We start from the raw sequence: 10,890 nt of genomic DNA, 5'->3' as shown, positions 1-10,890 counted from the left end.
TTTGCATCCTGTTCAATTTCTTTCTTCAGTGTTTTATAATTTTTCCTGTAGATATCTTTTACCTGTTTGGTTAAATTTATACCTATGCATTTTATTATTTTTTATAGCTTTTAGAAATGGAATTGCTTTCTCAGATAAATTCCTTTGGTGTACTGATTATTGTACATTGACTTTTTTTAAAGATTTATTTTATTTATTTGAAAGAGTTACAGAGAGAGGTAGAGACAGAGAGAGGTCTACCTCCTGCTGGTTCACTCCCCAGCTGGCCTCAACAGCTGGAACTGCGTTAATCCTAAGCCAGGAGCCAGGAGTCTCCTCTGGGTCTTCCATGTGGGTGCAGGGGCCCAAAGACTTGGGCCATCCTCCACTGTTTTCCCAGGCCACAGAAGATGGCTAGATTGGAAGTGGAGCAGCTGGGACTTGAACCAGTGCCCATATGGGATGTCAGCTCTTCAGGCCAGGGCCTTAACCCACTGAGCCACAGCGCTGGCCCCTGTACATTGACTTTTTCACCCTGCAACTTTGCTGGATTTTTTGACAAACAACTGTTATTCATTTTTTATTACATGATCATAACTTTAACTCTGCAATCCAGCTTGACTTGAAGGAAAGATTAAGGAAAACATGGAATCCAAAGAACTGGAGTGATGGCACAATTATAGGATATTATGAGGAGATGGGATGGAGGGGTACTCTCTAGAAGCATCAGAAATCAGATGAATTAGAGTTGTCTACAGTTGGCAATGGTAGTCTTCTTGCTGATCTTGCCATTCTCAGACCCCAAGTGCTCAATGGCTTGCATGATATTCATGCTCTCTCTCTGCCAGACTACATGCTTGCCATCCTACCATTCAGTCTTGGCAGTATAGAAGAACAGGGAACCATTTGTGTTGGGTGCAGCATTTGCCATGGAAAAATGCCAGGGCCTGTATACTTCAGGATCAAGTTCTCATAACCAAATTTCTCTGCATAGATGAACTTGCCATCAGTGCCATTATGACATGTAAAGTCATAAACCCTGGAATAATCCTGTGAAAACAGGAACCTTATAACCAAATCCTTTATCTCCAGTGCTCCGAGTGAGTGAAAGTTTTCTGCTGTCTTTGGAACTTTGTCTTTAAATAGCTTGAAGGAGACATGGCCTAAAGACTCACCTTCCATGGCTACATCAAAGAATCTGGTGGGGTTGACCATGGCTGACAGCAGACAGCTCTGGGTGACAATGGCATCTGCCAGGAAAAAAAAAGAGCCTGAATTTGTTTATTCTAATCAATGTTTTGGTGGAGTCTTTGTGTTTTTCTATATTAAGATCACGTCATTTGCAAACAGTGAAAATTTGGCTGCTTCTTCCTTTCCAATTTGGATGCCCTTTATTTCTTTCTTTTCTTTTTTTTTTTTTTTTGCATAATTGCTCTGGCTAGGACTTCCAGTACTATGTCAAATATAAGTGGCAAAAGTGAGCATTCTTGTCTTGTTCCAGATCTTACAGAGAAAGCCTGTAGGTTTTCCACATACGGTATAATGCTAACTGTTGTCCTGTTATATATGACTTTTATTATGTTGAGGTATGCTTCTTCTATACCTAACTTGTTAAGAGTTTTGTAAATCATAAATGGATGTTGGGTTTTATCAGATTCATTTTCTACTTCTCTTGAGTTGATCATATGATTTTTGCCCTTCATTGCCTTGATATGGTATATCACATTTATTGATTTGCATATGTTGAACCATTCTTGCATCCCTAGAATGAATCCTACTTGATCATGATGAATAATCGTTTTAATGTGCTGCTGGATTCCGTTTGCTCGCATTTTGTTAAAGATATTTGCATCTAAGTTTATCAAGGGTATTGGCCTAAAGTTGTTAGGATATGCTCAGTGTTGGGTTTTGTCAGCCCAGTACTGGGAGACATACTCCTGTGGTTCCTTGCTGCCTGCCCAAGGTTGGAGGAGGATGACAGAGGAAACAGCCTGGCTGCTCAGACTGGCACCAGCCTGGCTGACAGCCACCAGGCCACATGAAGTCCTGGGAATTCACGCCAGGCATGCCAGGCCTGCCTAAAGCCACTGGGGATTCACACTGGAGTCCACCCCACTGGAGCGCAGGCCTCCATTTCATGCCAGGCAAGTCTCGAGGTTCTGCAAGCAACAGAGGCTTTTGGACTTTATCCGGTGCTCAGTCTCAAAATGGCAGGCCCAGCTCGGAGCTCCAATGCACAATGCTAAACTCCTTCTCCGGTTCTCTCAGAAGCAGCTCAAGGTTCATGGAAGTTCCAAATCCCTAGTCTACAGGTGTAGCCCCACAGCCCCAGTGTAACTCTGATTTTGTTTTGTTTTGTTTTTGGCTATAGTGGGCCTGACACTGTGATTCAATTCTCCCTCTGTCCCCCAAGCAGGAGGCATCTCACTTCATGCTGTGTGGAAAACTCTTTCTTTCCTACTTTCTTAAATTCCACCTTTATCATTATTGTACTGAAACCAGGCACTGTGGTCTCTCATCTAGCTTCTGTAGTTCTTGTGAGAGTGACTTGGTGAGTGAAAATCTGTTCAAATTGGTGTCTCTGTGGGAATATGATCACCAGAGAATCTTACTCAACTGCCATCTCACTCTGCCAGCCTCAAAGATGGTAGTTCTATTTTTAATTTCTTTAAGGAATCTCTATACTGTTCTCCATAATGGCTGTACTAATTGACATTCCCACCAACGGTGTTCAAAGTTCCCTTTTCTCCATATCCTCACCAACACATGTTCTCTTTTGTCTTTTTGACAACTGCCAGTCTGACAGGTGTGAGACGGCATTTCCTTGTGGTTTTAATTTGCATGTCCCTAATGATTAGTGATGTTGAATATTTTTCCATATATCTGTTCCCTATTTGCATGTCTGCTTTTGAGAAATATCTGTTCAGATCTCTTGTGCATCCTTTTTAGATTGTTCTCATCGTCTTCTTGATCAAAGTTAGATTATCATGGGTTGAAAGGTGAAGAAGTCTTATTAACTCTCTTAATGCCTGGAAATGGCACACATCACTTCCATTCACATTTTCCTGGAACGAACTGAGTCCAAAAGCTAAATCTACTACACAAGGCATGATTGTAGGTATCAGTACCAGTCAATCATTTTCCTAGGCAGAAAATAAGAACACGTTGACAGTCAGAGAGAGAGAGAGAGAGAGAGAGATCGATCATCTATTTGTTCAATCCCTAATTGGCTGCAATGGCCAGTGCTGGACCAGGCTGAAGCCAGGAGCCAGAAGCTTCTTCTGGGCCTCCCTTGTGGGTGGCAGGAGCCCAAACACTTGAGCCATCTTCTGCTGCTTTTCCCAGGCCATTAACAAGAAGCTGGATCAGAAGTGGAGCAGCCAGGACATGACCTGGTACCCATTTGGGATGCCAACATCGCAGGAGGCAGCTTTACCTGCTATGCCACAATGTGCACCCCAAAGAACATGTTTCTGTAATTAGCTGGCAGTCTTTGGCACATATGGAAATTGGAGACCATCCTACTTAGCTGTTTGCACACTCAAAACATTCACTGGGAGGAAGAGCTGTTCCAGCAAAAGTTCTATGATGGCATGAAATTTTTTAAAAATTTTATTTATTTGAAAGACAGAATTACAAGGAGAGAGGGAAACTCACACACACACACACACACACACACGAGAATGAGAGAGTGAAGGAGATCTGCTGGTTCACTCCCCTAAATGGCTACAATGGCAGGGAATAGGCCAGGCCTAAGCCAGGCCCAGAACACAGAGCTACAAGCTAGTCTCTCATGTGGGTACAGGGGCCCAAGAACTTTGGTCATCATCTGCTGCTTTCCAAGGAGCATTAGCAGAGAGCTGTATTGGAAGTGGAGCAGCCAAGTCTCAAACCAGTGCTCATATAGTGTGCCAGCATCACAGGCAGTTACTTAACTAGCTGTACCATAGCACCAACCCTGCACGTAATTCTGCTAGTTGACACCCTTTACCCAACCAAAGCCACGACCTAGAGAAAGTTAGGTGATCATGAGAAACAGACAAGAAAAATGATGAATAACTGCACTGTTCTTCTCCAACTATGTTAATGCCAAAATCCCATGTGGGCACAGATTGTGTTAGGTAGTGCTTGCACCTTTTCTCAGCTCCTCTGGAACAGAGAAAGGGGGAGCTATGAAGGAATAAAGAGATCTGTGGTATTCTCAAGTTCCTCCTCTGATCTGACCAGAGCATGACATTTGGTAAAGCCTCAGAAGTTCTGACCTTAAGTCCTCTACAACATTCCTCCTCTTCCCCCACCTCTCTCCCCCCAAACTCTAGCCTGTTATGAAAATATGATTGGTCTGTTAAACAGAAAGCAGCATCCTTTCTTTGTATCCTGTCTTAGATCAGAAAGATTTACTACCATGTTGACTATTCTCTTGACTAGAGTTCCTGTCTTTTCACTCTTGTCCATCTGTCTACCCCTTCACCCTGTTTTCAACAATAGGTATGAGCCCACATCCAAATGACCAAGACACGTTACCGTTGTGGGTTTTTTTGTTTGTTTTGTTTGTTTGCTTGTTTTCCAAAGAAACCTTTTATTAAAGGAATACAAACTCCATGCATTTCATAAATACAGTTTGGGAATACAGTGATTCTTCCTGCTGTACCCATCTTCCCACCCACACTTCCACCTCTCTTCCTCCTCTCTCTCTTATTTACAGTCTTGTAGTTTACTAAGATCTATTTTCAATTAACTTTATATGCAGAAGATTAACTTTATACTAAGTAAAGAGTTCAATAAATTGTATGAAAAAAAAAAAACTGTTCCTCAACAGTCAAGACAAGAGCTATTATCCCTGATTATTTGTATCTAGGACCTTTCTGTTCTGTGATTTTGAGATTTGAATACATTGTCTCTGAAGGAATGGGAAGCCAACATCAGTGAAACAATATTTAAAAAGTTAAAATAGCCACTTTTTCTAATAATTTTATGATAACTTTACAATAATGAAAACATAATATAACATGTATTACATTTATTATGTAAAAGCTGTGCATGGGTTTTTTTAACTTTTATTTAATAAATTTAAATTTCCAAAGTACAACTTTTGAATTATAGTGGCTTTTTCCCCCCATAACCTCCCTCCCACCTGCAACTCTCCCATCTCCCACTCCCTCTCCCATTCCATTCACATCAAGATTCATTTTCAATTATCTTTATACACAGAAGAAGATCAATTTAGTATATACTAAGTAAAGATTTCAACAGTTTGCACCCACACAGAAACACAAAGTAAAAGTACTATTTGATTACTAGTTATGCCGTTAATTCACATAGTACAACACATCAAGGACAGAGATCCTACATGGGGAGTAAGTGTACAGTGACTCCTTTGTGTTTACATTCTGAGACCTGCATGACCAAGCCAACTTGTGGTCCCAGCAACCATCAGAACACCAACAAGCAACAATTGATACTTGGGGTGTATCCCTCATTCACTAAATTAATTACAAATATCCATTCGTCTTCCAAAGCCAAAATTTTGAGTATAACACTCAAAATTATGTTAACCACTTGGGAATTTCTGAGGCTGCTCTGGTGTTCAAAGAGGCCAGCCTACTGGCCTGGAACCTCTTCTTCCTATACTCTGGAATCTTTGTGTCTGTGTTCCTAGTACACAGGAAGCCATTAGAAGAGGCAGAAATCTCATACCCATGCAGGCATAGACTAGCCTGTGTTTGTACCACAATCACTGAGGCTAATCCTTGTCCAGCATTCTCCTCTAGACAAGCAGTTAGGAGATGCCTTGTTCCCTTGAAGTGTGCTCATCTGCAGAGCTGGAAATGTTATTGATGTTCACTTTAAACCAGCTCCCTGTTCAAGTATGGCAGAGGCAAAAGAAGAGGGGCATTGGCACATATTAGCAGCCCCTTACACATTGGCATGCATCATTCAAGCCAAGGCATCCGGCTTGAAAGCCCAGGATCTTAACCACTGTGCCCTGGCTCTCATACATCCATTCCTTCAACAGAAACTTAGCGAGCACCTGCTATGCTCAAGGCATGGTTCTAAGTGCTGTGAACATCAACAAAAATAAAACAAAATCCCTGTTTCCACAGAGTTTATACTTGAGTGGAGGAAATAGGGCAAGGACCTATAAACAAATACTATAAAGAAAACTAATGTGAAGAAAGGCATAGAGAGTGACAAAGTTTATTAGAATCCTCTTGTGCAAAAATTTCAAATCCACTTGGATTTACCCTTTAACCCTAGCACAGCTGTGGTGCCTAGTTCCATACAGGCTCCAACCAGCTTCACACAGGCTCGGTGTGACCCTTTCTTGCTAAAGATGTACACTAAGGCTCTTGGCCCTTGCCCCAAGGGCCTGATACTGCCTGATACTGCCATCTTCAAATTCACAATATTTTTTAAACAAGACAAACTGCATTTTTATTTTGCACTGGGTCCTACATTTTTATTTTGCACTAGATACTGTACAGGAGATGAGGAGCTGATGACCAAATGCTTTCCCCTTTATAATTTTCAGCAAATGGTGTTAATGCACATGCCATAAAGCATCTCAGACATCCAGTAGCACTGAGGAAACAGTTGCCCACAGCTGTGGTCGACTCCATAGCTCATGTTTATGTGGACTCTCCCTCCTCCCCTGTTTCCATTCCCTTGTCCACCACTCTTGCTTCCTGAGAGCACCTGCCCCAAATTAGTCAGCTTTTTATTATTACAACTAAACACCTAAGCAAGCTACTTAGGAAAGAAGAAGGTCTATTTTGGCTCATGTTTTAGAGGTTCACAGTCCAGGATCAAGTGGCCCCACTGGTCTGAAATCTAATGACAATGGTGGCTGGTGGAATGTGTGGGGTAAGCCTCCACCCTCTTTGGTACCTATGATTTGGGGTTTAAACATCTGCATGAGTCAGGGAGCCAAATCTTGTTCAAAGCATAGCCTTCTCAAAAAAAAAAACCGAACATGCATGAAAGCTGTTGTTATCATCACTTGAGCAGAGATCTTCAAATGATAAATGAGCTTCGCAGTTAACTAAGAGGATGTCATTGCTGGAAGCGGGAATATTAAGTGCAAAGGCACTGAGGTAAGGGAGTACCTAGTATATTTGAGGAGAAGCAAAGAAGTTGTTGGGACTAGAGTTCAGTGATCAATAATAGGCGAGGGTGATAGGAGATGAAGTTGGTAAGGTCATGGAGGCTCACAGATCTCCATAAGGATAATGGCTTTTACCCTAAGAGAAATGAAAAGCTGTTGGAAAATTCAATCAGAGTACTGATAGTATCTGATTTAAGTTTTTAAGGGCCATCTGGCTGCCATATTGAAAATAGACAATACAAGAGTAGGAGCAGGAAGAACATTTAGAAGACTATTGAAACAGTCCCAGTAAGAGATGATGGCTTGGACTAGAGGCAGTAAGCAGAGATCAGATGCTGGGTGTATTTTGAAGTATAGCAAAAGCGTTTTCTGATGAGTTGCATGAAGGCTGTAAGAGAAAGAGAGGGGTTGAGGATGTCTAGAAGGCCCTAGGCCTGAGCAATTCAAAGGATGAAATTACTCATTAACTGAAATACAGAAGATTGTAGGAGGATCAAGTTTGCAAGGAGGCTCAGGAGTTTGAGTTTTAGACATGTTAAATTTTAGATTCCTAGTAAATACCCAAATAGAGATGTCAAATATGATTGTGACTATATAAGTCCAAAGCTCAGGAAAAGATACAGCCTAGAGACTTAAGAGGCAGCAAGACACTGAGGCGATTGGACACAGCACAGGGTGAGGATGGTCTAGAAAGGAAACAGAAAGAGCTAGAGAACAAGCCAGGAAGCATCCAGGACAGAAGCAATAGGATTCCTAGGCCAGGATAAATCTCTCTGTGTCTATTTGTCCTCCCCCTTTGCTCCAAAAAGTGTGACTAATGAGTAATCGAAAGCAGTCAGTTAAAGAGAGGTCAGCATCACAGAGGTAGCCACTCATTGTATGCACACTTCAGGGTGACTTTGCACAAAGATCTCTGAGGTCTCAAATACAAGAATAGATAATTATGGCAGCCCTATATAAATAAAGACAAATTTGCTTTCCAGGAAACAGCATGAGACTGAGAGACATGTACACAAGGTTACTGCAAGCCACACACTAGCTACTCCCCATGGGCATTGTCTGTTTTTGCCCATTAACTTTGATATCTCTTCATCTACCACCCCAAAAAGGAAGTCTATTGAAAAAGCACTGAAGATTATACTGACGATTGCACAGGGGAAATTGGCGAAAACACTTACACCACACACAACTTCATCAATCACTCCTCTTGACATATCTCCTATTCTCAGTCTCTTTCTCTCTAGTCATCCCACAAATGGAGTATTTTTTCCTTTGCCCACCTCAAACCTCACAAACAGTCCCTACTCCTGGCCCTCTCGTACTGCCCTTACCTCAACCCCAGCTTCTTCAAACTTGTAACTCAGCCCATTTTACCAAACGACAAAATAAAAAGGTTCTTCTGGTTCCTACAATTGTTTGGGTGGATGGTAGATGGGGAGAGCTTGGAAGAATTATAGAAAGCTTGTTTCTCTTTTGCACTAAGGGCTGAGAAATGTCAAGACACAGTCCCTAGCCTCAAGTACATAACTAACATGTAAATGGATTGTTGTAAGTCTGTGCCATAATGTTATGATAAAAGTAAACACAAGGGCTGCCGCTGTGGCTCACTAGGCTAATCCTCCGCCTGCGGCACTGGCACACCGGGTTCTAGTTCCAGTCAGGGCGCCGGATTCTGTCCCGGTTGTTCCTCTTCCAGTCCAGTTCTCTGCTGTGGCCCAGGAGTGCAGTGGAGGATGGCCCAAGTGCTTGGGCCCTGCACCCGTGTGGGAGACCAGGAGAAGCACCTGGCTCCTGGCTTCGGATCGGCGCGGTGCGCCGGCCACAGTAGCCACTGGGGGGTGAACCAATGGAAAAAGGAAGACCTTTCTCTCTCTCTCTCTCTCTGTCCACTCTGCCTGTCAAAAAAGAAAAAAAAAAAGTAAACACAAGTACTATAGCACCAAAAAAGATGGGGCACCTAATCAAGACAGAAGAGGTAGTAGTCGGAAAGTCATTACAACTTCTTCTGCACACTTTGTGTGTGCCAGATCCTGTATTCCACAGTAGCAATATGGAAATGAATCCTACACGGCCTCTGCCTACAAGGAAGGCATCACTAGTTATGCCCTTGCTTCGCTGGTGTCCTGAGCATGTGCTTAGCCTTCCCATTAGCCCTTACTGCCCTATGAGGCTGTCCTCTTACTCTGAGCTCAGTTTCCCCATCTGTCCCTTGAAGGAATCTGACCAGGGTCTCGCAGAATCAAGATCATATCCTGGGGCTTTTGGTTCTTATTACATAAGGCTTAGAAAGTCTTGGAGGCTGAGAAGTGTTGACTCAAACACTTCCATTGCTCATTTATCAGCCCGAATGTATTGTTAGTAGAAACAGAAGGCTGTAGGCATTGCGCAGGGTCTATAGAGAATTCTGGAGTTGATTTGCCTATTTATTTTTTCTTGCACCAGTCTCCGCATTCATTGCCAAGACCAAAGAAGTCTTATCTTCATTGTATTTCCTTGGAACCACAGTGACATTCAGTGGCCACTGGAGGTTGAAAACAAGTGTTAGGGAAACCACTTTTCTGTATGCTGCAAAATGGAGTAAGGCGACTTTCCCAGCAATTTTCCCACTTAAATGAACAATCTGGCTCCTGCTATTGCTTATAGAAATTTAGCACAGGAATAATAAGTTACAGGCCGGACCCAGCCCAAGACTACTGATGAACACAGACTGCTTGCCCTCCTCACTCAGTTGCCTTTATAGACAAAAGAACACACCAAAAGAATTCACCTTTTAATAATAATTTTGCTCTAAATAATGCTTCCTTAATACTAAATAAATTCAAAATGAAAATCTAAAACAAGAAAAATACTAAAATCGTCTACAACCTCACCACCCAGAAATAACCATCATTAATATGTTTATTTACTTTCTGTCTATGAGTAAGAAAATGTTATTACTCAGCACACACTGGTTCGTTGCTGGCTTTTTTGCATTTAAGGATACATCATGGACATTTTCCCATGTCATTCTTTTATAACATTTTTATGATAGCCAAAGAACAATCCAATATATGGATGCAGCATGATTTATCTATGGATGCATCATAATTAGCTGAGTCCACATTTGTAAGGTATTCAGATAGCTTCTAAATTTTCCACATTGTGAAATAATATAGGAATTTCATTATACATGACATACCTGGTTATTCCTTGGTATCAGTTTCTGCTATTTTGATGACTCAGTTAGCAACTTTTGAAGCTTTTTAGCAAATTAGCCTCCAGAATGATAATGCCAATATATTCATGCTCAGGTCAACATTGGGAATTATTATTACTTTTATTCTTCACCAATAATAAGCAAAACCAAAAAAGTAGACAAAATTTTAAATGACATTATTGTGTAAATTTCATTTATTATTAGTGAGTTTGAACTGCTTTCATTTTTTCTTTTTAAAGGTTTATTTATCAGTGCCTGCACTGCGGCACAGTGGGTTAAGTGGTGTCCTGCAGTGCTGGCATCCCATATGGGTGCTGGTTCAAGTTCTGGCTGCTCCATTTCCAGTGTAGCTCCCCGCTAATGCACCAGCAGAAGATGGCCCAAGTCCCTGGGGCCCCTGTACCCACATGGAACACCTAGAAGCTCATGGCTCCTGCTTCAGCCTGACACAGCCCTAGTAATTGCAGCCATTTGGGGAGTGAGCCAGCAGATGGAAGATCTCTCTCTCTCTCAATCTCTCTCTCTCCCTCCCTCCCTCCTTCTCTCTGTAACTCTACCTTTCAAATAAACAAATCTTTTAAAAATCCACTCTACAATATTAAAATACATG

At 41.9% G+C, this 10,890-nt stretch overlaps 1 pseudogene; it reads right to left on the bottom strand.

Annotated features, from left to right (window-relative positions):
- Positions 1-721: 721 nt before the first annotated feature.
- On the bottom strand, positions 722-6,372 carry LOC133752545 (peptidyl-prolyl cis-trans isomerase A-like; annotated as a pseudogene).
- Between the last annotated feature and the right edge of the window lie 4,518 nt (positions 6,373-10,890).

The sequence above is a fragment of the Lepus europaeus genome, chromosome X, assembly GCF_033115175.1.
Source record: "Lepus europaeus isolate LE1 chromosome X, mLepTim1.pri, whole genome shotgun sequence".
Taxonomy (NCBI): domain Eukaryota; kingdom Metazoa; phylum Chordata; class Mammalia; order Lagomorpha; family Leporidae; genus Lepus; species Lepus europaeus.
This window is presented reverse-complemented; position numbering and strand designations above follow the sequence as displayed.